General features: G+C 35.2%; 17 non-coding genes across 17 annotated transcripts; all 17 read left to right on the top strand.

Annotated features, from left to right (window-relative positions):
• Positions 1-408: 408 nt before the first annotated feature.
• On the top strand, positions 409-601 carry LOC139506990 (U2 spliceosomal RNA). Its single transcript, XR_011660516.1, has one exon. It is a non-coding gene; the product is annotated as a U2 spliceosomal RNA (small nuclear RNA).
• Positions 602-1,587: 986 nt separating this feature from the next.
• LOC139506989 (U2 spliceosomal RNA) lies at positions 1,588-1,780 on the top strand. Its single transcript, XR_011660515.1, has one exon. It is a non-coding gene; the product is annotated as a U2 spliceosomal RNA (small nuclear RNA).
• A 986-nt stretch (positions 1,781-2,766) lies between these two features.
• LOC139506987 (U2 spliceosomal RNA) lies at positions 2,767-2,959 on the top strand. Its single transcript, XR_011660514.1, has one exon. It is a non-coding gene; the product is annotated as a U2 spliceosomal RNA (small nuclear RNA).
• Positions 2,960-3,945: 986 nt separating this feature from the next.
• On the top strand, positions 3,946-4,138 carry LOC139506985 (U2 spliceosomal RNA). Its single transcript, XR_011660512.1, has one exon. It is a non-coding gene; the product is annotated as a U2 spliceosomal RNA (small nuclear RNA).
• A 986-nt stretch (positions 4,139-5,124) lies between these two features.
• Positions 5,125-5,317, top strand: LOC139506984 (U2 spliceosomal RNA). The gene has a single exon (XR_011660511.1). It is a non-coding gene; the product is annotated as a U2 spliceosomal RNA (small nuclear RNA).
• A 986-nt stretch (positions 5,318-6,303) lies between these two features.
• LOC139506983 (U2 spliceosomal RNA) lies at positions 6,304-6,496 on the top strand. Its single transcript, XR_011660510.1, has one exon. It is a non-coding gene; the product is annotated as a U2 spliceosomal RNA (small nuclear RNA).
• Positions 6,497-7,482: 986 nt separating this feature from the next.
• LOC139506982 (U2 spliceosomal RNA) lies at positions 7,483-7,675 on the top strand. The gene has a single exon (XR_011660509.1). It is a non-coding gene; the product is annotated as a U2 spliceosomal RNA (small nuclear RNA).
• Positions 7,676-8,661: 986 nt separating this feature from the next.
• LOC139506981 (U2 spliceosomal RNA) lies at positions 8,662-8,854 on the top strand. Its single transcript, XR_011660508.1, has one exon. It is a non-coding gene; the product is annotated as a U2 spliceosomal RNA (small nuclear RNA).
• Positions 8,855-9,840: 986 nt separating this feature from the next.
• Positions 9,841-10,033, top strand: LOC139506980 (U2 spliceosomal RNA). The gene has a single exon (XR_011660507.1). It is a non-coding gene; the product is annotated as a U2 spliceosomal RNA (small nuclear RNA).
• A 2,716-nt stretch (positions 10,034-12,749) lies between these two features.
• Positions 12,750-12,942, top strand: LOC139506993 (U2 spliceosomal RNA). Its single transcript, XR_011660519.1, has one exon. It is a non-coding gene; the product is annotated as a U2 spliceosomal RNA (small nuclear RNA).
• A 986-nt stretch (positions 12,943-13,928) lies between these two features.
• On the top strand, positions 13,929-14,121 carry LOC139506979 (U2 spliceosomal RNA). The gene has a single exon (XR_011660506.1). It is a non-coding gene; the product is annotated as a U2 spliceosomal RNA (small nuclear RNA).
• Positions 14,122-15,107: 986 nt separating this feature from the next.
• LOC139506978 (U2 spliceosomal RNA) lies at positions 15,108-15,300 on the top strand. The gene has a single exon (XR_011660505.1). It is a non-coding gene; the product is annotated as a U2 spliceosomal RNA (small nuclear RNA).
• Positions 15,301-16,286: 986 nt separating this feature from the next.
• On the top strand, positions 16,287-16,479 carry LOC139506977 (U2 spliceosomal RNA). The gene has a single exon (XR_011660504.1). It is a non-coding gene; the product is annotated as a U2 spliceosomal RNA (small nuclear RNA).
• Positions 16,480-17,465: 986 nt separating this feature from the next.
• Positions 17,466-17,658, top strand: LOC139506976 (U2 spliceosomal RNA). Its single transcript, XR_011660503.1, has one exon. It is a non-coding gene; the product is annotated as a U2 spliceosomal RNA (small nuclear RNA).
• Positions 17,659-18,644: 986 nt separating this feature from the next.
• Positions 18,645-18,837, top strand: LOC139506974 (U2 spliceosomal RNA). Its single transcript, XR_011660501.1, has one exon. It is a non-coding gene; the product is annotated as a U2 spliceosomal RNA (small nuclear RNA).
• A 986-nt stretch (positions 18,838-19,823) lies between these two features.
• Positions 19,824-20,016, top strand: LOC139506973 (U2 spliceosomal RNA). The gene has a single exon (XR_011660500.1). It is a non-coding gene; the product is annotated as a U2 spliceosomal RNA (small nuclear RNA).
• A 986-nt stretch (positions 20,017-21,002) lies between these two features.
• LOC139506971 (U2 spliceosomal RNA) lies at positions 21,003-21,195 on the top strand. The gene has a single exon (XR_011660499.1). It is a non-coding gene; the product is annotated as a U2 spliceosomal RNA (small nuclear RNA).
• The last annotated feature ends 5,776 nt before the right edge of the window (positions 21,196-26,971 follow it).

Below are 26,971 nucleotides of genomic sequence, written 5' to 3'. Positions count from 1 at the left end.
AACGAGACAGTGAAAAGTCCGTGCTGATTGTGAAAAAGCGTTGAATTTATTTTCTGATTAATGAAATTTCCTAGGCTTTAAAAACTGCGTTCGTCGGACCTAGGATGAATCAACATGATCATGTTATTTCGTTCGATTAAGATTAAATACGTATACGTATGTTATACGTTTAAAAATATATTCTGGCGACTTGCCGTATTTCACAAGCCGCTTTTTATTTTCACACCCGTTTTGTCATGCAGAAATCGTTTCATGCTGTCAGGTATTTGAAGCAAAGCAAGATCTCGTGTTTCGTGTGCTTTTTGTATATAAATTTGCAAAATTTGTGTAGCTTTGGTTAAAATTAAAACACCGTGTTTGAGTAAGAAATAGGATTTGTAGGCTTTGGAAACTCGGAAAGATTTGAGTATCGCTTCTCGGCCTTTTGGCTAAGATCAAAGTGTAGTATCTGTTCTTATCAGCTTAATATCTGATACGTACCCCATGTGGGTACTTCGATATTAAACTGATTTTTGCAACTAGGTGAGATGTTAGGTGCTTGCACCGCTCTTGCCACGAGTTGGCCTGGTATTGCAGTACCTCCAGGATCGGCTCACTCCCCCTGTTTGGGGAGAAAATTAAAATAGAAAAATAGCTTTCCCTTCAATAGCCTGCGAAACAGCCCCAGTAAAATATTCTCTAATGCTTTTCACTGAGCACTACATGTGTACTTTTTCTATATATCTTTCTTATTTAAGGAGTTTGCGTAAATTGTATAGTTTTACTCATTGTTGTAAATCATTCTACTTCTCGTGCATGTAAAATAAGTTGCATTTTCTTTTTTTTCTTTTTTATGTCTGTTCTCTAAAAAGTTCTTTTCTTTTCTTGTAATGTAATATTTTTGTTGTCGCTTGCTTGTATTTATAACAGCACATGTCAGTGTATTAATGTATTCTCGTTCCTAAAAAGAAACTCTATAAATTTTTAGCGTTACGGAAAAACGCGGGGAAAAGAATTACGTCCCCTTCTACTGTTTCAATCATCGTTAATAGCGACGTCGCCTCAGAACGAGGGCAAACGATGGAAACTGCAGTCGGCCGGTAAGTTTTTTCCTCCTTCTGAAATTTATTTAAAAATTGCTGTACCGGTCAATTCCTTTAAAAAATAGAACAGGTGAACTGTTTATGTTTGTGTTAACTAAACGAGACAGTGAAAAGTCCGTGCTGATTGTGAAAAAGCGTTGAATTTATTTTCTGATTAATGAAATTTCCTAGGCTTTAAAAACTGCGTTCGTCGGACCTAGGATGAATCAACATGATCATGTTATTTCGTTCGATTAAGATTAAATACGTATACGTATGTTATACGTTTAAAAATATATTCTGGCGACTTGCCGTATTTCACAAGCCGCTTTTTATTTTCACACCCGTTTTGTCATGCAGAAATCGTTTCATGCTGTCAGGTATTTGAAGCAAAGCAAGATCTCGTGTTTCGTGTGCTTTTTGTATATAAATTTGCAAAATTTGTGTAGCTTTGGTTAAAATTAAAACACCGTGTTTGAGTAAGAAATAGGATTTGTAGGCTTTGGAAACTCGGAAAGATTTGAGTATCGCTTCTCGGCCTTTTGGCTAAGATCAAAGTGTAGTATCTGTTCTTATCAGCTTAATATCTGATACGTACCCCATGTGGGTACTTCGATATTAAACTGATTTTTGCAACTAGGTGAGATGTTAGGTGCTTGCACCGCTCTTGCCACGAGTTGGCCTGGTATTGCAGTACCTCCAGGATCGGCTCACTCCCCCTGTTTGGGGAGAAAATTAAAATAGAAAAATAGCTTTCCCTTCAATAGCCTGCGAAACAGCCCCAGTAAAATATTCTCTAATGCTTTTCACTGAGCACTACATGTGTACTTTTTCTATATATCTTTCTTATTTAAGGAGTTTGCGTAAATTGTATAGTTTTACTCATTGTTGTAAATCATTCTACTTCTCGTGCATGTAAAATAAGTTGCATTTTCTTTTTTTTCTTTTTTATGTCTGTTCTCTAAAAAGTTCTTTTCTTTTCTTGTAATGTAATATTTTTGTTGTCGCTTGCTTGTATTTATAACAGCACATGTCAGTGTATTAATGTATTCTCGTTCCTAAAAAGAAACTCTATAAATTTTTAGCGTTACGGAAAAACGCGGGGAAAAGAATTACGTCCCCTTCTACTGTTTCAATCATCGTTAATAGCGACGTCGCCTCAGAACGAGGGCAAACGATGGAAACTGCAGTCGGCCGGTAAGTTTTTTCCTCCTTCTGAAATTTATTTAAAAATTGCTGTACCGGTCAATTCCTTTAAAAAATAGAACAGGTGAACTGTTTATGTTTGTGTTAACTAAACGAGACAGTGAAAAGTCCGTGCTGATTGTGAAAAAGCGTTGAATTTATTTTCTGATTAATGAAATTTCCTAGGCTTTAAAAACTGCGTTCGTCGGACCTAGGATGAATCAACATGATCATGTTATTTCGTTCGATTAAGATTAAATACGTATACGTATGTTATACGTTTAAAAATATATTCTGGCGACTTGCCGTATTTCACAAGCCGCTTTTTATTTTCACACCCGTTTTGTCATGCAGAAATCGTTTCATGCTGTCAGGTATTTGAAGCAAAGCAAGATCTCGTGTTTCGTGTGCTTTTTGTATATAAATTTGCAAAATTTGTGTAGCTTTGGTTAAAATTAAAACACCGTGTTTGAGTAAGAAATAGGATTTGTAGGCTTTGGAAACTCGGAAAGATTTGAGTATCGCTTCTCGGCCTTTTGGCTAAGATCAAAGTGTAGTATCTGTTCTTATCAGCTTAATATCTGATACGTACCCCATGTGGGTACTTCGATATTAAACTGATTTTTGCAACTAGGTGAGATGTTAGGTGCTTGCACCGCTCTTGCCACGAGTTGGCCTGGTATTGCAGTACCTCCAGGATCGGCTCACTCCCCCTGTTTGGGGAGAAAATTAAAATAGAAAAATAGCTTTCCCTTCAATAGCCTGCGAAACAGCCCCAGTAAAATATTCTCTAATGCTTTTCACTGAGCACTACATGTGTACTTTTTCTATATATCTTTCTTATTTAAGGAGTTTGCGTAAATTGTATAGTTTTACTCATTGTTGTAAATCATTCTACTTCTCGTGCATGTAAAATAAGTTGCATTTTCTTTTTTTTCTTTTTTATGTCTGTTCTCTAAAAAGTTCTTTTCTTTTCTTGTAATGTAATATTTTTGTTGTCGCTTGCTTGTATTTATAACAGCACATGTCAGTGTATTAATGTATTCTCGTTCCTAAAAAGAAACTCTATAAATTTTTAGCGTTACGGAAAAACGCGGGGAAAAGAATTACGTCCCCTTCTACTGTTTCAATCATCGTTAATAGCGACGTCGCCTCAGAACGAGGGCAAACGATGGAAACTGCAGTCGGCCGGTAAGTTTTTTCCTCCTTCTGAAATTTATTTAAAAATTGCTGTACCGGTCAATTCCTTTAAAAAATAGAACAGGTGAACTGTTTATGTTTGTGTTAACTAAACGAGACAGTGAAAAGTCCGTGCTGATTGTGAAAAAGCGTTGAATTTATTTTCTGATTAATGAAATTTCCTAGGCTTTAAAAACTGCGTTCGTCGGACCTAGGATGAATCAACATGATCATGTTATTTCGTTCGATTAAGATTAAATACGTATACGTATGTTATACGTTTAAAAATATATTCTGGCGACTTGCCGTATTTCACAAGCCGCTTTTTATTTTCACACCCGTTTTGTCATGCAGAAATCGTTTCATGCTGTCAGGTATTTGAAGCAAAGCAAGATCTCGTGTTTCGTGTGCTTTTTGTATATAAATTTGCAAAATTTGTGTAGCTTTGGTTAAAATTAAAACACCGTGTTTGAGTAAGAAATAGGATTTGTAGGCTTTGGAAACTCGGAAAGATTTGAGTATCGCTTCTCGGCCTTTTGGCTAAGATCAAAGTGTAGTATCTGTTCTTATCAGCTTAATATCTGATACGTACCCCATGTGGGTACTTCGATATTAAACTGATTTTTGCAACTAGGTGAGATGTTAGGTGCTTGCACCGCTCTTGCCACGAGTTGGCCTGGTATTGCAGTACCTCCAGGATCGGCTCACTCCCCCTGTTTGGGGAGAAAATTAAAATAGAAAAATAGCTTTCCCTTCAATAGCCTGCGAAACAGCCCCAGTAAAATATTCTCTAATGCTTTTCACTGAGCACTACATGTGTACTTTTTCTATATATCTTTCTTATTTAAGGAGTTTGCGTAAATTGTATAGTTTTACTCATTGTTGTAAATCATTCTACTTCTCGTGCATGTAAAATAAGTTGCATTTTCTTTTTTTTCTTTTTTATGTCTGTTCTCTAAAAAGTTCTTTTCTTTTCTTGTAATGTAATATTTTTGTTGTCGCTTGCTTGTATTTATAACAGCACATGTCAGTGTATTAATGTATTCTCGTTCCTAAAAAGAAACTCTATAAATTTTTAGCGTTACGGAAAAACGCGGGGAAAAGAATTACGTCCCCTTCTACTGTTTCAATCATCGTTAATAGCGACGTCGCCTCAGAACGAGGGCAAACGATGGAAACTGCAGTCGGCCGGTAAGTTTTTTCCTCCTTCTGAAATTTATTTAAAAATTGCTGTACCGGTCAATTCCTTTAAAAAATAGAACAGGTGAACTGTTTATGTTTGTGTTAACTAAACGAGACAGTGAAAAGTCCGTGCTGATTGTGAAAAAGCGTTGAATTTATTTTCTGATTAATGAAATTTCCTAGGCTTTAAAAACTGCGTTCGTCGGACCTAGGATGAATCAACATGATCATGTTATTTCGTTCGATTAAGATTAAATACGTATACGTATGTTATACGTTTAAAAATATATTCTGGCGACTTGCCGTATTTCACAAGCCGCTTTTTATTTTCACACCCGTTTTGTCATGCAGAAATCGTTTCATGCTGTCAGGTATTTGAAGCAAAGCAAGATCTCGTGTTTCGTGTGCTTTTTGTATATAAATTTGCAAAATTTGTGTAGCTTTGGTTAAAATTAAAACACCGTGTTTGAGTAAGAAATAGGATTTGTAGGCTTTGGAAACTCGGAAAGATTTGAGTATCGCTTCTCGGCCTTTTGGCTAAGATCAAAGTGTAGTATCTGTTCTTATCAGCTTAATATCTGATACGTACCCCATGTGGGTACTTCGATATTAAACTGATTTTTGCAACTAGGTGAGATGTTAGGTGCTTGCACCGCTCTTGCCACGAGTTGGCCTGGTATTGCAGTACCTCCAGGATCGGCTCACTCCCCCTGTTTGGGGAGAAAATTAAAATAGAAAAATAGCTTTCCCTTCAATAGCCTGCGAAACAGCCCCAGTAAAATATTCTCTAATGCTTTTCACTGAGCACTACATGTGTACTTTTTCTATATATCTTTCTTATTTAAGGAGTTTGCGTAAATTGTATAGTTTTACTCATTGTTGTAAATCATTCTACTTCTCGTGCATGTAAAATAAGTTGCATTTTCTTTTTTTTCTTTTTTATGTCTGTTCTCTAAAAAGTTCTTTTCTTTTCTTGTAATGTAATATTTTTGTTGTCGCTTGCTTGTATTTATAACAGCACATGTCAGTGTATTAATGTATTCTCGTTCCTAAAAAGAAACTCTATAAATTTTTAGCGTTACGGAAAAACGCGGGGAAAAGAATTACGTCCCCTTCTACTGTTTCAATCATCGTTAATAGCGACGTCGCCTCAGAACGAGGGCAAACGATGGAAACTGCAGTCGGCCGGTAAGTTTTTTCCTCCTTCTGAAATTTATTTAAAAATTGCTGTACCGGTCAATTCCTTTAAAAAATAGAACAGGTGAACTGTTTATGTTTGTGTTAACTAAACGAGACAGTGAAAAGTCCGTGCTGATTGTGAAAAAGCGTTGAATTTATTTTCTGATTAATGAAATTTCCTAGGCTTTAAAAACTGCGTTCGTCGGACCTAGGATGAATCAACATGATCATGTTATTTCGTTCGATTAAGATTAAATACGTATACGTATGTTATACGTTTAAAAATATATTCTGGCGACTTGCCGTATTTCACAAGCCGCTTTTTATTTTCACACCCGTTTTGTCATGCAGAAATCGTTTCATGCTGTCAGGTATTTGAAGCAAAGCAAGATCTCGTGTTTCGTGTGCTTTTTGTATATAAATTTGCAAAATTTGTGTAGCTTTGGTTAAAATTAAAACACCGTGTTTGAGTAAGAAATAGGATTTGTAGGCTTTGGAAACTCGGAAAGATTTGAGTATCGCTTCTCGGCCTTTTGGCTAAGATCAAAGTGTAGTATCTGTTCTTATCAGCTTAATATCTGATACGTACCCCATGTGGGTACTTCGATATTAAACTGATTTTTGCAACTAGGTGAGATGTTAGGTGCTTGCACCGCTCTTGCCACGAGTTGGCCTGGTATTGCAGTACCTCCAGGATCGGCTCACTCCCCCTGTTTGGGGAGAAAATTAAAATAGAAAAATAGCTTTCCCTTCAATAGCCTGCGAAACAGCCCCAGTAAAATATTCTCTAATGCTTTTCACTGAGCACTACATGTGTACTTTTTCTATATATCTTTCTTATTTAAGGAGTTTGCGTAAATTGTATAGTTTTACTCATTGTTGTAAATCATTCTACTTCTCGTGCATGTAAAATAAGTTGCATTTTCTTTTTTTTCTTTTTTATGTCTGTTCTCTAAAAAGTTCTTTTCTTTTCTTGTAATGTAATATTTTTGTTGTCGCTTGCTTGTATTTATAACAGCACATGTCAGTGTATTAATGTATTCTCGTTCCTAAAAAGAAACTCTATAAATTTTTAGCGTTACGGAAAAACGCGGGGAAAAGAATTACGTCCCCTTCTACTGTTTCAATCATCGTTAATAGCGACGTCGCCTCAGAACGAGGGCAAACGATGGAAACTGCAGTCGGCCGGTAAGTTTTTTCCTCCTTCTGAAATTTATTTAAAAATTGCTGTACCGGTCAATTCCTTTAAAAAATAGAACAGGTGAACTGTTTATGTTTGTGTTAACTAAACGAGACAGTGAAAAGTCCGTGCTGATTGTGAAAAAGCGTTGAATTTATTTTCTGATTAATGAAATTTCCTAGGCTTTAAAAACTGCGTTCGTCGGACCTAGGATGAATCAACATGATCATGTTATTTCGTTCGATTAAGATTAAATACGTATACGTATGTTATACGTTTAAAAATATATTCTGGCGACTTGCCGTATTTCACAAGCCGCTTTTTATTTTCACACCCGTTTTGTCATGCAGAAATCGTTTCATGCTGTCAGGTATTTGAAGCAAAGCAAGATCTCGTGTTTCGTGTGCTTTTTGTATATAAATTTGCAAAATTTGTGTAGCTTTGGTTAAAATTAAAACACCGTGTTTGAGTAAGAAATAGGATTTGTAGGCTTTGGAAACTCGGAAAGATTTGAGTATCGCTTCTCGGCCTTTTGGCTAAGATCAAAGTGTAGTATCTGTTCTTATCAGCTTAATATCTGATACGTACCCCATGTGGGTACTTCGATATTAAACTGATTTTTGCAACTAGGTGAGATGTTAGGTGCTTGCACCGCTCTTGCCACGAGTTGGCCTGGTATTGCAGTACCTCCAGGATCGGCTCACTCCCCCTGTTTGGGGAGAAAATTAAAATAGAAAAATAGCTTTCCCTTCAATAGCCTGCGAAACAGCCCCAGTAAAATATTCTCTAATGCTTTTCACTGAGCACTACATGTGTACTTTTTCTATATATCTTTCTTATTTAAGGAGTTTGCGTAAATTGTATAGTTTTACTCATTGTTGTAAATCATTCTACTTCTCGTGCATGTAAAATAAGTTGCATTTTCTTTTTTTTCTTTTTTATGTCTGTTCTCTAAAAAGTTCTTTTCTTTTCTTGTAATGTAATATTTTTGTTGTCGCTTGCTTGTATTTATAACAGCACATGTCAGTGTATTAATGTATTCTCGTTCCTAAAAAGAAACTCTATAAATTTTTAGCGTTACGGAAAAACGCGGGGAAAAGAATTACGTCCCCTTCTACTGTTTCAATCATCGTTAATAGCGACGTCGCCTCAGAACGAGGGCAAACGATGGAAACTGCAGTCGGCCGGTAAGTTTTTTCCTCCTTCTGAAATTTATTTAAAAATTGCTGTACCGGTCAATTCCTTTAAAAAATAGAACAGGTGAACTGTTTATGTTTGTGTTAACTAAACGAGACAGTGAAAAGTCCGTGCTGATTGTGAAAAAGCGTTGAATTTATTTTCTGATTAATGAAATTTCCTAGGCTTTAAAAACTGCGTTCGTCGGACCTAGGATGAATCAACATGATCATGTTATTTCGTTCGATTAAGATTAAATACGTATACGTATGTTATACGTTTAAAAATATATTCTGGCGACTTGCCGTATTTCACAAGCCGCTTTTTATTTTCACACCCGTTTTGTCATGCAGAAATCGTTTCATGCTGTCAGGTATTTGAAGCAAAGCAAGATCTCGTGTTTCGTGTGCTTTTTGTATATAAATTTGCAAAATTTGTGTAGCTTTGGTTAAAATTAAAACACCGTGTTTGAGTAAGAAATAGGATTTGTAGGCTTTGGAAACTCGGAAAGATTTGAGTATCGCTTCTCGGCCTTTTGGCTAAGATCAAAGTGTAGTATCTGTTCTTATCAGCTTAATATCTGATACGTACCCCATGTGGGTACTTCGATATTAAACTGATTTTTGCAACTAGGTGAGATGTTAGGTGCTTGCACCGCTCTTGCCACGAGTTGGCCTGGTATTGCAGTACCTCCAGGATCGGCTCACTCCCCCTGTTTGGGGAGAAAATTAAAATAGAAAAATAGCTTTCCCTTCAATAGCCTGCGAAACAGCCCCAGTAAAATATTCTCTAATGCTTTTCACTGAGCACTACATGTGTACTTTTTCTATATATCTTTCTTATTTAAGGAGTTTGCGTAAATTGTATAGTTTTACTCATTGTTGTAAATCATTCTACTTCTCGTGCATGTAAAATAAGTTGCATTTTCTTTTTTTTCTTTTTTATGTCTGTTCTCTAAAAAGTTCTTTTCTTTTCTTGTAATGTAATATTTTTGTTGTCGCTTGCTTGTATTTATAACAGCACATGTCAGTGTATTAATGTATTCTCGTTCCTAAAAAGAAACTCTATAAATTTTTAGCGTTACGGAAAAACGCGGGGAAAAGAATTACGTCCCCTTCTACTGTTTCAATCATCGTTAATAGCGACGTCGCCTCAGAACGAGGGCAAACGATGGAAACTGCAGTCGGCCGGTAAGTTTTTTCCTCCTTCTGAAATTTATTTAAAAATTGCTGTACCGGTCAATTCCTTTAAAAAATAGAACAGGTGAACTGTTTATGTTTGTGTTAACTAAACGAGACAGTGAAAAGTCCGTGCTGATTGTGAAAAAGCGTTGAATTTATTTTCTGATTAATGAAATTTCCTAGGCTTTAAAAACTGCGTTCGTCGGACCTAGGATGAATCAACATGATCATGTTATTTCGTTCGATTAAGATTAAATACGTATACGTATGTTATACGTTTAAAAATATATTCTGGCGACTTGCCGTATTTCACAAGCCGCTTTTTATTTTCACACCCGTTTTGTCATGCAGAAATCGTTTCATGCTGTCAGGTATTTGAAGCAAAGCAAGATCTCGTGTTTCGTGTGCTTTTTGTATATAAATTTGCAAAATTTGTGTAGCTTTGGTTAAAATTAAAACACCGTGTTTGAGTAAGAAATAGGATTTGTAGGCTTTGGAAACTCGGAAAGATTTGAGTATCGCTTCTCGGCCTTTTGGCTAAGATCAAAGTGTAGTATCTGTTCTTATCAGCTTAATATCTGATACGTACCCCATGTGGGTACTTCGATATTAAACTGATTTTTGCAACTAGGTGAGATGTTAGGTGCTTGCACCGCTCTTGCCACGAGTTGGCCTGGTATTGCAGTACCTCCAGGATCGGCTCACTCCCCCTGTTTGGGGAGAAAATTAAAATAGAAAAATAGCTTTCCCTTCAATAGCCTGCGAAACAGCCCCAGTAAAATATTCTCTAATGCTTTTCACTGAGCACTACATGTGTACTTTTTCTATATATCTTTCTTATTTAAGGAGTTTGCGTAAATTGTATAGTTTTACTCATTGTTGTAAATCATTCTACTTCTCGTGCATGTAAAATAAGTTGCATTTTCTTTTTTTTCTTTTTTATGTCTGTTCTCTAAAAAGTTCTTTTCTTTTCTTGTAATGTAATATTTTTGTTGTCGCTTGCTTGTATTTATAACAGCACATGTCAGTGTATTAATGTATTCTCGTTCCTAAAAAGAAACTCTATAAATTTTTAGCGTTACGGAAAAACGCGGGGAAAAGAATTACGTCCCCTTCTACTGTTTCAATCATCGTTAATAGCGACGTCGCCTCAGAACGAGGGCAAACGATGGAAACTGCAGTCGGCCGGTAAGTTTTTTCCTCCTTCTGAAATTTATTTAAAAATTGCTGTACCGGTCAATTCCTTTAAAAAATAGAACAGGTGAACTGTTTATGTTTGTGTTAACTAAACGAGACAGTGAAAAGTCCGTGCTGATTGTGAAAAAGCGTTGAATTTATTTTCTGATTAATGAAATTTCCTAGGCTTTAAAAACTGCGTTCGTCGGACCTAGGATGAATCAACATGATCATGTTATTTCGTTCGATTAAGATTAAATACGTATACGTATGTTATACGTTTAAAAATATATTCTGGCGACTTGCCGTATTTCACAAGCCGCTTTTTATTTTCACACCCGTTTTGTCATGCAGAAATCGTTTCATGCTGTCAGGTATTTGAAGCAAAGCAAGATCTCGTGTTTCGTGTGCTTTTTGTATATAAATTTGCAAAATTTGTGTAGCTTTGGTTAAAATTAAAACACCGTGTTTGAGTAAGAAATAGGATTTGTAGGCTTTGGAAACTCGGAAAGATTTGAGTATCGCTTCTCGGCCTTTTGGCAAAGATTAAAGCGAGTGAAAAGTTAAAGTTAAAAGTTAAAGTGTTAAAATGGATTTAGTAGATTATGGATTACTTAGATGCAGTGCGAAGTTTTCGTTTACGGATGGCTCACCAGTTAACACACGTACTTGGATTATCCGTGCATTAAAGAACATTGTTAACCCGGATGATGTGACAGCGATTTTCAAGGTGGATATTGGTGGTGTTTGGTATACAACCTTTACTACTGAAGATATTGCTGATAAAGTGATTAATTCGGACTTTACGTCGTTAGATACCAGAGTTGCAGTAAGCCGTGCAGACACAAGAACAGTGTTATTGAAAGTTTTGTGGCTTCCAGTGTGGTTAAAGCTAACTGCAGTTGAATCGTTTTTAGAACAGTATGGCAAAATAGTTAGTTGTTCACGTGAAACGGAGAAATCCGAAGGAATAACGTTTGCTAATGGGAACATTAAAGTTACATTGGAGATTTCAGAGAAGGATGTACAATCGTTACCATACCGTACTAGTATAGCAGGTAAAGACTGTCTACTTACCGTGGTGGGTAGGGCACCCTTATGCCTGAAGTGTAGAACCGTTGGACATATTCGTAAGAACTGTCCGTCAGGCAAAAAGGCAACAGTTCCGTTGGAAGCAGTCTCGGTTCCGGAGACTCAAAACAGTGACATTAGTGATGATACACCGGTAGATATGCAGGTTACACAGGATACTTCCCCCGTTACAAAGGATACGACACAGGAGACCGTGGATACGTCACAAGAGACCGTGGATACCGAAAAGTCCTCGTCCGTTTCCAAGTTATGGTCCGATATCGCGACAGATCCGGACGATCTTTCTGGAGAAGTACAGTACAAAGTTGTTAGTGGTAAAAAGCGAAAAGTGACTGATGTTAAAAGGGAAACATACCAACTGGTTTTACTTAATACATCAGAAGGGAAAGTTATACCGGTATTAGGTCGTGTAAATGACCAGAATAAGTTCGTTTCGTCTATACTCAGTGATACGGAATTACGGGATATAATTGGTAAAGAATCGGACAGGCATAAACATAAACAGTTAATATTAGACAGTTTACAAGCAGATTTTAATATTGTAGTACATGAAAATTATTGTAATTACAAATCAGCACTTTCTGATGGTTTTCTTTAAAGTCTAAAGTAATATGGAATTTGACATGTATTTATTACATGTAGTATTTAAAACAGTTCAGTTTAGAAATTTAAAGGTGAAAGTATTTATCGTAGCATACATGACAATGCATTATGGACTTTAGTGGGTTGTGTATGTACGATATTGATTTTGATGTTAAATGTAATCACTATGTATTGTGTATTTTGATTTTGTTAAAGGTAAACATTATAGGTAAAATTTATCGTATGATGTTTATTTATAGTTAAAGTTAAATATATTACTAGTTTACAAAAACTGGTTTTAGTTATAAAGGTAAATTATTTAAAGGAAAGTTTATATATAGATTTGTAAAAGGAATTCAAAACACTTTGTTGTTTATTTATAAATTGGGGGGTTTTCAGTAATTATTTAGGGGTTTTGAAAATAGATTTCATGTAAATTTATTTTTGGTAATTTCATTTAAATCTAAAAGTATTTGATTATCATTAATTTCCGGGACTTATTTAATATTGAGTTACAATCGTATTATCTGTGATATATGATTTTAACTATTGATTGTATTCAATATAGTATTTGATATCTATTATTAATAAAATGTTTGAAATATAAAAAAAGTATCTGTTCTTATCAGCTTAATATCTGATACGTACCCCATGTGGGTACTTCGATATTAAACTGATTTTTGCAACTAGGTGAGATGTTAGGTGCTTGCACCGCTCTTGCCACGAGTTGGCCTGGTATTGCAGTACCTCCAGGATCGGCTCACTCCCCCTGTTTGGGGAGAAAATTAAAATAGAAAAATAGCTTTCCCTTCAATAGCCTGCGAAACAGCCCCAGTAAAATATTCTCTAATGCTTTTCACTGAGCACTACATGTGTACTTTTTCTATATATCTTTCTTATTTAAGGAGTTTGCGTAAATTGTATAGTTTTACTCATTGTTGTAAATCATTCTACTTCTCGTGCATGTAAAATAAGTTGCATTTTCTTTTTTTTCTTTTTTATGTCTGTTCTCTAAAAAGTTCTTTTCTTTTCTTGTAATGTAATATTTTTGTTGTCGCTTGCTTGTATTTATAACAGCACATGTCAGTGTATTAATGTATTCTCGTTCCTAAAAAGAAACTCTATAAATTTTTAGCGTTACGGAAAAACGCGGGGAAAAGAATTACGTCCCCTTCTACTGTTTCAATCATCGTTAATAGCGACGTCGCCTCAGAACGAGGGCAAACGATGGAAACTGCAGTCGGCCGGTAAGTTTTTTCCTCCTTCTGAAATTTATTTAAAAATTGCTGTACCGGTCAATTCCTTTAAAAAATAGAACAGGTGAACTGTTTATGTTTGTGTTAACTAAACGAGACAGTGAAAAGTCCGTGCTGATTGTGAAAAAGCGTTGAATTTATTTTCTGATTAATGAAATTTCCTAGGCTTTAAAAACTGCGTTCGTCGGACCTAGGATGAATCAACATGATCATGTTATTTCGTTCGATTAAGATTAAATACGTATACGTATGTTATACGTTTAAAAATATATTCTGGCGACTTGCCGTATTTCACAAGCCGCTTTTTATTTTCACACCCGTTTTGTCATGCAGAAATCGTTTCATGCTGTCAGGTATTTGAAGCAAAGCAAGATCTCGTGTTTCGTGTGCTTTTTGTATATAAATTTGCAAAATTTGTGTAGCTTTGGTTAAAATTAAAACACCGTGTTTGAGTAAGAAATAGGATTTGTAGGCTTTGGAAACTCGGAAAGATTTGAGTATCGCTTCTCGGCCTTTTGGCTAAGATCAAAGTGTAGTATCTGTTCTTATCAGCTTAATATCTGATACGTACCCCATGTGGGTACTTCGATATTAAACTGATTTTTGCAACTAGGTGAGATGTTAGGTGCTTGCACCGCTCTTGCCACGAGTTGGCCTGGTATTGCAGTACCTCCAGGATCGGCTCACTCCCCCTGTTTGGGGAGAAAATTAAAATAGAAAAATAGCTTTCCCTTCAATAGCCTGCGAAACAGCCCCAGTAAAATATTCTCTAATGCTTTTCACTGAGCACTACATGTGTACTTTTTCTATATATCTTTCTTATTTAAGGAGTTTGCGTAAATTGTATAGTTTTACTCATTGTTGTAAATCATTCTACTTCTCGTGCATGTAAAATAAGTTGCATTTTCTTTTTTTTCTTTTTTATGTCTGTTCTCTAAAAAGTTCTTTTCTTTTCTTGTAATGTAATATTTTTGTTGTCGCTTGCTTGTATTTATAACAGCACATGTCAGTGTATTAATGTATTCTCGTTCCTAAAAAGAAACTCTATAAATTTTTAGCGTTACGGAAAAACGCGGGGAAAAGAATTACGTCCCCTTCTACTGTTTCAATCATCGTTAATAGCGACGTCGCCTCAGAACGAGGGCAAACGATGGAAACTGCAGTCGGCCGGTAAGTTTTTTCCTCCTTCTGAAATTTATTTAAAAATTGCTGTACCGGTCAATTCCTTTAAAAAATAGAACAGGTGAACTGTTTATGTTTGTGTTAACTAAACGAGACAGTGAAAAGTCCGTGCTGATTGTGAAAAAGCGTTGAATTTATTTTCTGATTAATGAAATTTCCTAGGCTTTAAAAACTGCGTTCGTCGGACCTAGGATGAATCAACATGATCATGTTATTTCGTTCGATTAAGATTAAATACGTATACGTATGTTATACGTTTAAAAATATATTCTGGCGACTTGCCGTATTTCACAAGCCGCTTTTTATTTTCACACCCGTTTTGTCATGCAGAAATCGTTTCATGCTGTCAGGTATTTGAAGCAAAGCAAGATCTCGTGTTTCGTGTGCTTTTTGTATATAAATTTGCAAAATTTGTGTAGCTTTGGTTAAAATTAAAACACCGTGTTTGAGTAAGAAATAGGATTTGTAGGCTTTGGAAACTCGGAAAGATTTGAGTATCGCTTCTCGGCCTTTTGGCTAAGATCAAAGTGTAGTATCTGTTCTTATCAGCTTAATATCTGATACGTACCCCATGTGGGTACTTCGATATTAAACTGATTTTTGCAACTAGGTGAGATGTTAGGTGCTTGCACCGCTCTTGCCACGAGTTGGCCTGGTATTGCAGTACCTCCAGGATCGGCTCACTCCCCCTGTTTGGGGAGAAAATTAAAATAGAAAAATAGCTTTCCCTTCAATAGCCTGCGAAACAGCCCCAGTAAAATATTCTCTAATGCTTTTCACTGAGCACTACATGTGTACTTTTTCTATATATCTTTCTTATTTAAGGAGTTTGCGTAAATTGTATAGTTTTACTCATTGTTGTAAATCATTCTACTTCTCGTGCATGTAAAATAAGTTGCATTTTCTTTTTTTTCTTTTTTATGTCTGTTCTCTAAAAAGTTCTTTTCTTTTCTTGTAATGTAATATTTTTGTTGTCGCTTGCTTGTATTTATAACAGCACATGTCAGTGTATTAATGTATTCTCGTTCCTAAAAAGAAACTCTATAAATTTTTAGCGTTACGGAAAAACGCGGGGAAAAGAATTACGTCCCCTTCTACTGTTTCAATCATCGTTAATAGCGACGTCGCCTCAGAACGAGGGCAAACGATGGAAACTGCAGTCGGCCGGTAAGTTTTTTCCTCCTTCTGAAATTTATTTAAAAATTGCTGTACCGGTCAATTCCTTTAAAAAATAGAACAGGTGAACTGTTTATGTTTGTGTTAACTAAACGAGACAGTGAAAAGTCCGTGCTGATTGTGAAAAAGCGTTGAATTTATTTTCTGATTAATGAAATTTCCTAGGCTTTAAAAACTGCGTTCGTCGGACCTAGGATGAATCAACATGATCATGTTATTTCGTTCGATTAAGATTAAATACGTATACGTATGTTATACGTTTAAAAATATATTCTGGCGACTTGCCGTATTTCACAAGCCGCTTTTTATTTTCACACCCGTTTTGTCATGCAGAAATCGTTTCATGCTGTCAGGTATTTGAAGCAAAGCAAGATCTCGTGTTTCGTGTGCTTTTTGTATATAAATTTGCAAAATTTGTGTAGCTTTGGTTAAAATTAAAACACCGTGTTTGAGTAAGAAATAGGATTTGTAGGCTTTGGAAACTCGGAAAGATTTGAGTATCGCTTCTCGGCCTTTTGGCTAAGATCAAAGTGTAGTATCTGTTCTTATCAGCTTAATATCTGATACGTACCCCATGTGGGTACTTCGATATTAAACTGATTTTTGCAACTAGGTGAGATGTTAGGTGCTTGCACCGCTCTTGCCACGAGTTGGCCTGGTATTGCAGTACCTCCAGGATCGGCTCACTCCCCCTGTTTGGGGAGAAAATTAAAATAGAAAAATAGCTTTCCCTTCAATAGCCTGCGAAACAGCCCCAGTAAAATATTCTCTAATGCTTTTCACTGAGCACTACATGTGTACTTTTTCTATATATCTTTCTTATTTAAGGAGTTTGCGTAAATTGTATAGTTTTACTCATTGTTGTAAATCATTCTACTTCTCGTGCATGTAAAATAAGTTGCATTTTCTTTTTTTTCTTTTTTATGTCTGTTCTCTAAAAAGTTCTTTTCTTTTCTTGTAATGTAATATTTTTGTTGTCGCTTGCTTGTATTTATAACAGCACATGTCAGTGTATTAATGTATTCTCGTTCCTAAAAAGAAACTCTATAAATTTTTAGCGTTACGGAAAAACGCGGGGAAAAGAATTACGTCCCCTTCTACTGTTTCAATCATCGTTAATAGCGACGTCGCCTCAGAACGAGGGCAAACGATGGAAACTGCAGTCGGCCGGTAAGTTTTTTCCTCCTTCTGAAATTTATTTAAAAATTGCTGTACCGGTCAATTCCTTTAAAAAATAGAACAGGTGAACTGTTTATGTTTGTGTTAACTAAACGAGACAGTGAAAAGTCCGTGCTGATTGTGAAAAAGCGTTGAATTTATTTTCTGATTAATGAAATTTCCTAGGCTTTAAAAACTGCGTTCGTCGGACCTAGGATGAATCAACATGATCATGTTATTTCGTTCGATTAAGATTAAATACGTATACGTATGTTATACGTTTAAAAATATATTCTGGCGACTTGCCGTATTTCACAAGCCGCTTTTTATTTTCACACCCGTTTTGTCATGCAGAAATCGTTTCATGCTGTCAGGTATTTGAAGCAAAGCAAGATCTCGTGTTTCGTGTGCTTTTTGTATATAAATTTGCAAAATTTGTGTAGCTTTGGTTAAAATTAAAACACCGTGTTTGAGTAAGAAATAGGATTTGTAGGCTTTGGAAACTCGGAAAGATTTGAGTATCGCTTCTCGGCCTTTTGGCTAAGATCAAAGTGTAGTATCTGTTCTTATCAGCTTAATATCTGATACGTACCCCATGTGGGTACTTCGATATTAAACTGATTTTTGCAACTAGGTGAGATGTTAGGTGCTTGCACCGCTCTTGCCACGAGTTGGCCTGGTATTGCAGTACCTCCAGGATCGGCTCACTCCCCCTGTTTGGGGAGAAAATTAAAATAGAAAAATAGCTTTCCCTTCAATAGCCTGCGAAACAGCCCCAGTAAAATATTCTCTAATGCTTTTCACTGAGCACTACATGTGTACTTTTTCTATATATCTTTCTTATTTAAGGAGTTTGCGTAAATTGTATAGTTTTACTCATTGTTGTAAATCATTCTACTTCTCGTGCATGTAAAATAAGTTGCATTTTCTTTTTTTTCTTTTTTATGTCTGTTCTCTAAAAAGTTCTTTTCTTTTCTTGTAATGTAATATTTTTGTTGTCGCTTGCTTGTATTTATAACAGCACATGTCAGTGTATTAATGTATTCTCGTTCCTAAAAAGAAACTCTATAAATTTTTAGCGTTACGGAAAAACGCGGGGAAAAGAATTACGTCCCCTTCTACTGTTTCAATCATCGTTAATAGCGACGTCGCCTCAGAACGAGGGCAAACGATGGAAACTGCAGTCGGCCGGTAAGTTTTTTCCTCCTTCTGAAATTTATTTAAAAATTGCTGTACCGGTCAATTCCTTTAAAAAATAGAACAGGTGAACTGTTTATGTTTGTGTTAACTAAACGAGACAGTGAAAAGTCCGTGCTGATTGTGAAAAAGCGTTGAATTTATTTTCTGATTAATGAAATTTCCTAGGCTTTAAAAACTGCGTTCGTCGGACCTAGGATGAATCAACATGATCATGTTATTTCGTTCGATTAAGATTAAATACGTATACGTATGTTATACGTTTAAAAATATATTCTGGCGACTTGCCGTATTTCACAAGCCGCTTTTTATTTTCACACCCGTTTTGTCATGCAGAAATCGTTTCATGCTGTCAGGTATTTGAAGCAAAGCAAGATCTCGTGTTTCGTGTGCTTTTTGTATATAAATTTGCAAAATTTGTGTAGCTTTGGTTAAAATTAAAACACCGTGTTTGAGTAAGAAATAGGATTTGTAGGCTTTGGAAACTCGGAAAGATTTGAGTATCGCTTCTCGGCCTTTTGGCTAAGATCAAAGTGTAGTATCTGTTCTTATCAGCTTAATATCTGATACGTACCCCATGTGGGTACTTCGATATTAAACTGATTTTTGCAACTAGGTGAGATGTTAGGTGCTTGCACCGCTCTTGCCACGAGTTGGCCTGGTATTGCAGTACCTCCAGGATCGGCTCACTCCCCCTGTTTGGGGAGAAAATTAAAATAGAAAAATAGCTTTCCCTTCAATAGCCTGCGAAACAGCCCCAGTAAAATATTCTCTAATGCTTTTCACTGAGCACTACATGTGTACTTTTTCTATATATCTTTCTTATTTAAGGAGTTTGCGTAAATTGTATAGTTTTACTCATTGTTGTAAATCATTCTACTTCTCGTGCATGTAAAATAAGTTGCATTTTCTTTTTTTTCTTTTTTATGTCTGTTCTCTAAAAAGTTCTTTTCTTTTCTTGTAATGTAATATTTTTGTTGTCGCTTGCTTGTATTTATAACAGCACATGTCAGTGTATTAATGTATTCTCGTTCCTAAAAAGAAACTCTATAAATTTTTAGCGTTACGGAAAAACGCGGGGAAAAGAATTACGTCCCCTTCTACTGTTTCAATCATCGTTAATAGCGACGTCGCCTCAGAACGAGGGCAAACGATGGAAACTGCAGTCGGCCGGTAAGTTTTTTCCTCCTTCTGAAATTTATTTAAAAATTGCTGTACCGGTCAATTCCTTTAAAAAATAGAACAGGTGAACTGTTTATGTTTGTGTTAACTAAACGAGACAGTGAAAAGTCCGTGCTGATTGTGAAAAAGCGTTGAATTTATTTTCTGATTAATGAAATTTCCTAGGCTTTAAAAACTGCGTTCGTCGGACCTAGGATGAATCAACATGATCATGTTATTTCGTTCGATTAAGATTAAATACGTATACGTATGTTATACGTTTAAAAATATATTCTGGCGACTTGCCGTATTTCACAAGCCGCTTTTTATTTTCACACCCGTTTTGTCATGCAGAAATCGTTTCATGCTGTCAGGTATTTGAAGCAAAGCAAGATCTCGTGTTTCGTGTGCTTTTTGTATATAAATTTGCAAAATTTGTGTAGCTTTGGTTAAAATTAAAACACCGTGTTTGAGTAAGAAATAGGATTTGTAGGCTTTGGAAACTCGGAAAGATTTGAGTATCGCTTCTCGGCCTTTTGGCTAAGATCAAAGTGTAGTATCTGTTCTTATCAGCTTAATATCTGATACGTACCCCATGTGGGTACTTCGATATTAAACTGATTTTTGCAACTAGGTGAGATGTTAGGTGCTTGCACCGCTCTTGCCACGAGTTGGCCTGGTATTGCAGTACCTCCAGGATCGGCTCACTCCCCCTGTTTGGGGAGAAAATTAAAATAGAAAAATAGCTTTCCCTTCAATAGCCTGCGAAACAGCCCCAGTAAAATATTCTCTAATGCTTTTCACTGAGCACTACATGTGTACTTTTTCTATATATCTTTCTTATTTAAGGAGTTTGCGTAAATTGTATAGTTTTACTCATTGTTGTAAATCATTCTACTTCTCGTGCATGTAAAATAAGTTGCATTTTCTTTTTTTTCTTTTTTATGTCTGTTCTCTAAAAAGTTCTTTTCTTTTCTTGTAATGTAATATTTTTGTTGTCGCTTGCTTGTATTTATAACAGCACATGTCAGTGTATTAATGTATTCTCGTTCCTAAAAAGAAACTCTATAAATTTTTAGCGTTACGGAAAAACGCGGGGAAAAGAATTACGTCCCCTTCTACTGTTTCAATCATCGTTAATAGCGACGTCGCCTCAGAACGAGGGCAAACGATGGAAACTGCAGTCGGCCGGTAAGTTTTTTCCTCCTTCTGAAATTTATTTAAAAATTGCTGTACCGGTCAATTCCTTTAAAAAATAGAACAGGTGAACTGTTTATGTTTGTGTTAACTAAACGAGACAGTGAAAAGTCCGTGCTGATTGTGAAAAAGCGTTGAATTTATTTTCTGATTAATGAAATTTCCTAGGCTTTAAAAACTGCGTTCGTCGGACCTAGGATGAATCAACATGATCATGTTATTTCGTTCGATTAAGATTAAATACGTATACGTATGTTATACGTTTAAAAATATATTCTGGCGACTTGCCGTATTTCACAAGCCGCTTTTTATTTTCACACCCGTTTTGTCATGCAGAAATCGTTTCATGCTGTCAGGTATTTGAAGCAAAGCAAGATCTCGTGTTTCGTGTGCTTTTTGTATATAAATTTGCAAAATTTGTGTAGCTTTGGTTAAAATTAAAACACCGTGTTTGAGTAAGAAATAGGATTTGTAGGCTTTGGAAACTCGGAAAGATTTGAGTATCGCTTCTCGGCCTTTTGGCTAAGATCAAAGTGTAGTATCTGTTCTTATCAGCTTAATATCTGATACGTACCCCATGTGGGTACTTCGATATTAAACTGATTTTTGCAACTAGGTGAGATGTTAGGTGCTTGCACCGCTCTTGCCACGAGTTGGCCTGGTATTGCAGTACCTCCAGGATCGGCTCACTCCCCCTGTTTGGGGAGAAAATTAAAATAGAAAAATAGCTTTCCCTTCAATAGCCTGCGAAACAGCCCCAGTAAAATATTCTCTAATGCTTTTCACTGAGCACTACATGTGTACTTTTTCTATATATCTTTCTTATTTAAGGAGTTTGCGTAAATTGTATAGTTTTACTCATTGTTGTAAATCATTCTACTTCTCGTGCATGTAAAATAAGTTGCATTTTCTTTTTTTTCTTTTTTATGTCTGTTCTCTAAAAAGTTCTTTTCTTTTCTTGTAATGTAATATTTTTGTTGTCGCTTGCTTGTATTTATAACAGCACATGTCAGTGTATTAATGTATTCTCGTTCCTAAAAAGAAACTCTATAAATTTTTAGCGTTACGGAAAAACGCGGGGAAAAGAATTACGTCCCCTTCTACTGTTTCAATCATCGTTAATAGCGACGTCGCCTCAGAACGAGGGCAAACGATGGAAACTGCAGTCGGCCGGTAAGTTTTTTCCTCCTTCTGAAATTTATTTAAAAATTGCTGTACCGGTCAATTCCTTTAAAAAATAGAACAGGTGAACTGTTTATGTTTGTGTTAACTAAACGAGACAGTGAAAAGTCCGTGCTGATTGTGAAAAAGCGTTGAATTTATTTTCTGATTAATGAAATTTCCTAGGCTTTAAAAACTGCGTTCGTCGGACCTAGGATGAATCAACATGATCATGTTATTTCGTTCGATTAAGATTAAATACGTATACGTATGTTATACGTTTAAAAATATATTCTGGCGACTTGCCGTATTTCACAAGCCGCTTTTTATTTTCACACCCGTTTTGTCATGCAGAAATCGTTTCATGCTGTCAGGTATTTGAAGCAAAGCAAGATCTCGTGTTTCGTGTGCTTTTTGTATATAAATTTGCAAAATTTGTGTAGCTTTGGTTAAAATTAAAACACCGTGTTTGAGTAAGAAATAGGATTTGTAGGCTTTGGAAACTCGGAAAGATTTGAGTATCGCTTCTCGGCCTTTTGGCACGATCAAAGTGTAAATTAGTTAAAATTTAACTTATTGAGGCGAACTGTGGGGGTAGCCGTCTGTTTGGAAGACTCTATTACCCACGGTCCAGAATGGCGTTTTATGAAAAAGATGCAATGAGGAAGACGATGAGGGTGAAGTTCCAAGGTCCAAGACGAATTAACACCAGGGACAAGGTGCTGGACGAGATAAACGATTTGGTGGACATCAGGAAGCTGACGGCCATCTATAAGTGTGGAGAGGGTGCTGAATGGTATCTGTCTTTTGAGGACGAGTCGGAATGTGAAGTTGGAGACGGTGACACGAGATCCGGCAAGATGGGAATGAAGGTGCGTTTCGAGAGGATAGACAGGAGGGCTGTCAAGTTCAGGCTACATTGGTATCCTCTGCATATGAGCCTGGACTTGGTACGCCAGTTTTTTGGACGCTATGGTACAAAGGTCCACCTCTGGTACGAGGACCAGGTGTATGGGACAGACTTGCGGTTAAAGACAGGTGTCATTGCCGGTGCGATGATTTGTGGGGAGAGAGAGTACCTGGAGCTACCTTACAGGACAGTGTTATACAACAGGCCGGTACTCCTCACTGTGCTTGGGCGACAGGCACAGTGCCTCAAGTGTGGAGGGTTGGGGCATCAGCGTGCCACTTGCCCCAGCCAGAAGACGCAGCAACATCCAGTGCAGCCGCGCTCTTATGCAGGTGTTGTTGCAGCCACACCTGAGGCTCCCCAGCCAACAGCGTCGGACACACTTGTAGATGGCCAGCAGAAGGAAGTAGCAGACAATGGGCTCTCGCAAGGCCAACGCGATGGAGCGGATGTGACCCCTGTGACGCAAGACACGCGCGTTACACAGGGCAGTTTGGATTCTCAGTCCCTGGAGCCGGATATTAGCGCTTCAGAGGTAGGAGGGAACGAACAGGAGGAGATGGACATGTCGGGAGAAGGAAGGAAGAGACAGAGAAGTGCTAGTGGTGAAGATTCAGGAGAGAAGGAAGAAGAAAGTGGAAAGAAAAAGAACAAAGATAAAGATAAGGGACACGACCCAGGTATGTTTTTGAGTTTACCGATAGGCAAAGCGAACACTTGACTTGAATATGGACTACGAATATTGTTTAACCCCCCTTGATTTGACTGCCGCTATGCCCATGGACTATGAATTTGATGTGTGGACTGTAATAACCTATATGTATAGGTGTATTTTATTTAATTATTGTATTTGTGTTTATTTTCATGTTTTGTGTTTAATTTTCATTCTTTTTTTCATTGAGATTAAGGTTGTTTATTTAAATCCCCCTTTTTTATATTTGGATTTAAAGTTTTCATTTAGAGCCTCAGTGCACTTTTCTAAAGTTACTTTCTATTGTTCTTTTTTTCGTTCACCTGTTGATAAAATTCTGTTCACCTGCCTTATAATTACCTTTAAATTTTCAAGGCATTTAATTATTACCTGTTTTATTTTTGTTACTATTTTTAATCACACCTGTGTCGTGTGTTTATACCTTTATTTATTTTATAGACTGATTAGTATATATTATCTAAGTAATATTATTACTTTTTTTCAAACTTAACTTTTACAATGAATACTACTGATAAAAATGTTCTGAATGTAGCTACCTTAAATATAAATGGATTATTAGATTATAAGTGTCAGTACACCTTAAAAGAATTTTGTTTACAGCATCATATAGATATTCTTTTTTTACAAGAAACACATGTTTCTAATTCAAATATTTCAAAAAAGTTGGATAATTATTTTGATTTTTATAGATGTTTTTGGAATTTTGGCTCTAATAGAAGTAGAGGAACAGCTATTTTTATATCTTACTCGTTAAATTTTTCTATTGTAAAGTATCATAGAGATTTAGATGGTCGTTTTCAATATATTGATATTAAAATTGATGATGTACTATATAGATTGTTAAATATTTATGCACCTAATAATGAAGGTGAGAGAAAAGTTTTTTTGGATGATATATATCCTTTTATTTTAACACAGAATTGTAAGATTATGGGGGGTGATTTTAATTGTGTAATGAATCCTAAAATAGATAAGAAAGGTGGTAATCTAGAACGTGGTTCTATCGGGTCAGATAAAATTAGTCAGATCGTCACAGATTTTGAACTTGTAGATGTATATAGACATTTAAATCCTACGAAATTTAATGTTACCTGGTATTGTAAAAATATATCATGTCGATTAGATAGATTTTACTTTTCACGGGCTTTAAAGCCTTATATTAAACAGTGTTATAATTTACCTTTTTCTTTTTCTGACCATGATTGTATTGTGTCTAGTTTTATTAATAGTACAGAGGTGAAAAAAGGTGACGGTTATTGGAAATTAAATGCTTCTATTTTAAATGATAAAGTTTTTTGTGATAGTTTTAGAGAATGGTTTATTGAATTCACTAATGAATTAGATATATGTATTGAAATGTGGGATTATTTTAAAGAGAAAATTAAAGATTTTTGTATTAGTTATTGTAAAAAGAAAAATAAAGTTAAATATAATGTTATTAAAGAGTTGGAAAGAAAATATTATAGATTATGTGGTGCAGAAAAATTGTCACCTGGACAATATTTTGAACAAATTAATGAGTTGAAAGTTCAGATTAAACATTTTCATTTAGATAATTTTAAAGGTAGCCAAATCCGAAGTAAGGCAAAATTTTTAGATACTTCGGAAGTTCCGGGTAAATATTTTTTTCAAAAAGAAGCAAAAAAAGGTAAAAAGAAAAATATTACAGAAATTAGAGATGTAGATAATGTTTATAATAAAATAGATGATATTGTATTGCAATTTGAAAAGTTTTATACTAATTTATTTATGGAAGAAGAGATAGATGAAAATATTATGAATTTTTTCTTAAATGATTTACCTCAATTAGAGGCTGATGATAAAGATATTTGTGAGCAATGTATTACTATTGATGAAATAATTGAATCTTTAAAGGGTATGGAGAATAATAAATCTCCAGGACCCGATGGGTTATGTAAAGAGTTTTATTTGAAATTTATTGATATATTTGCACCTATGTTATTAAAATTGTATGAAAATATTTTTGACGAGAATACTTTGTCAGATTCTCAAAAATTAAGTTATATAACTCTTATATGTAAAGATCCATCAAAACATTTTGATGTAAAATTTTATAGACCTATTAGTTTGATGAACTATGATGTTAAAATTTTAAGTAAACTCATTTGTAAAAGAATGGGTATTGTATCTGATAAGATTGTTGGTATTGATCAAACCTGTGCTATTAAAGGTAGATGTATTTTGGATAATGCCCATTTACATCGTAATATTATTGATTATGTCAATCAGAAAAATTTGAAATGTTGTTTTTTATCAGTTGATCAAGAGAAAGCTTTTGACAAAATTATTCATAAATTTTTGTTTGCTGTTTTAGAAAAGTTTAACTTTGGTCCGAATTTAATTAAATGGATCAAAATATTATATCATGATTTAAAGTCATCTATTATTGTTAATAATTTTATTTCGAATCCAGTAAATATTACTAGATCAGTTAAACAAGGCTGCAGTTTATCGCCTTTATTGTATATTTTATGTTTAGAACCTTTTGTTCGAAAAGTTTGTTTAGATAAGGATATTGTTGGTTTAAAATTACCAGGTTCGCCTGAAGAGTGTAAAGTATCTGTTTTTGCAGACGATACTATGGGTATTCTCACAACTGATGAGAGTATAAAAAAATTTGTTTATCTTATGGATCTTTTTGGTAAAGGATCAGGTTCAAAATTAAATAAAAGTAAAACGAAAGGCATGTTTTTAGGTGCCTGGAAAAAGAGAAAAGAAAACCATAGATTTGGTATTGATTTTGTTGATAATTTGAAAATTGTTGGTATTAAAATTGGAAATAATTTAACTGAAGATGATATTTGGAATCCTATTTATATAAAGTTTGAGAAAGTTTTAAATAACTGGAAAAGTAGAAATTTATCTTTATTGGAAAAATCTATTATAGTTAATACTTTAGCATGTGCTAAAATATGGTATGTTGGTACAGTTGTACACATGTCACAATTTTATGTGAAAAAGTTTCAAAAATGTATATTTTCCTTTATTTGGAAAGGTAGAGTGGAACCATTAGCCCGTAACACTTTATATTTAGATAAAGTTGCGGGCGGTTTAAATGTAGTTAATATTGATTTAAAGCTGAAAGCGTTACGCTTGAAGCATTTACAAGATATTGTTAACAATAAAGATGTAAAGTATTTAAAGTTTTCTATTTATTGGGTGGGCTATTCATTACGTTGTTTTAATAATGAATTAGCTTCACTATCCGTTCCACATAGTGATCTCATGTCACCTTTTTATAGCTATTGTGTTAGTATTTTGAAACTGTTTAAGGACAAGTGTCCTGATCAAGTTTTAGGTGGTTTGACCACTAAGTTATTATACAAGGCATTGTTGGAATATAACAAGTATGTACCTAAGGTGGAAACGAAGTTTCCAATTGTTGTTTACAAACCTATTTATAGGAATGTTTTTGACAAATTTATAGATAAATTTTCAAGGGACGTAATGTTTAAAGTTGTTCACCAGATTTTACCGGTGAATAACTTGATGTTTAATTATAATGTATATAAAAGTAACAAATGTACTTTGTGTGCGAAATCACCAGAAACTATTAGTCATTTATTTTTTGAGTGCAAACATGTTGCACAATTGTTGTTATTAATAAAAAATTGGATCTTTTCCCTGTCGAAGGGAATATTGAGTTTGTCTTTTTGTCATATAATGT

This window comes from Mytilus edulis, unplaced genomic scaffold (genome assembly GCF_963676685.1).
Source record: "Mytilus edulis unplaced genomic scaffold, xbMytEdul2.2 SCAFFOLD_339, whole genome shotgun sequence".
In the NCBI taxonomy this organism is placed as follows: domain Eukaryota; kingdom Metazoa; phylum Mollusca; class Bivalvia; order Mytilida; family Mytilidae; genus Mytilus; species Mytilus edulis.
This window is presented reverse-complemented; position numbering and strand designations above follow the sequence as displayed.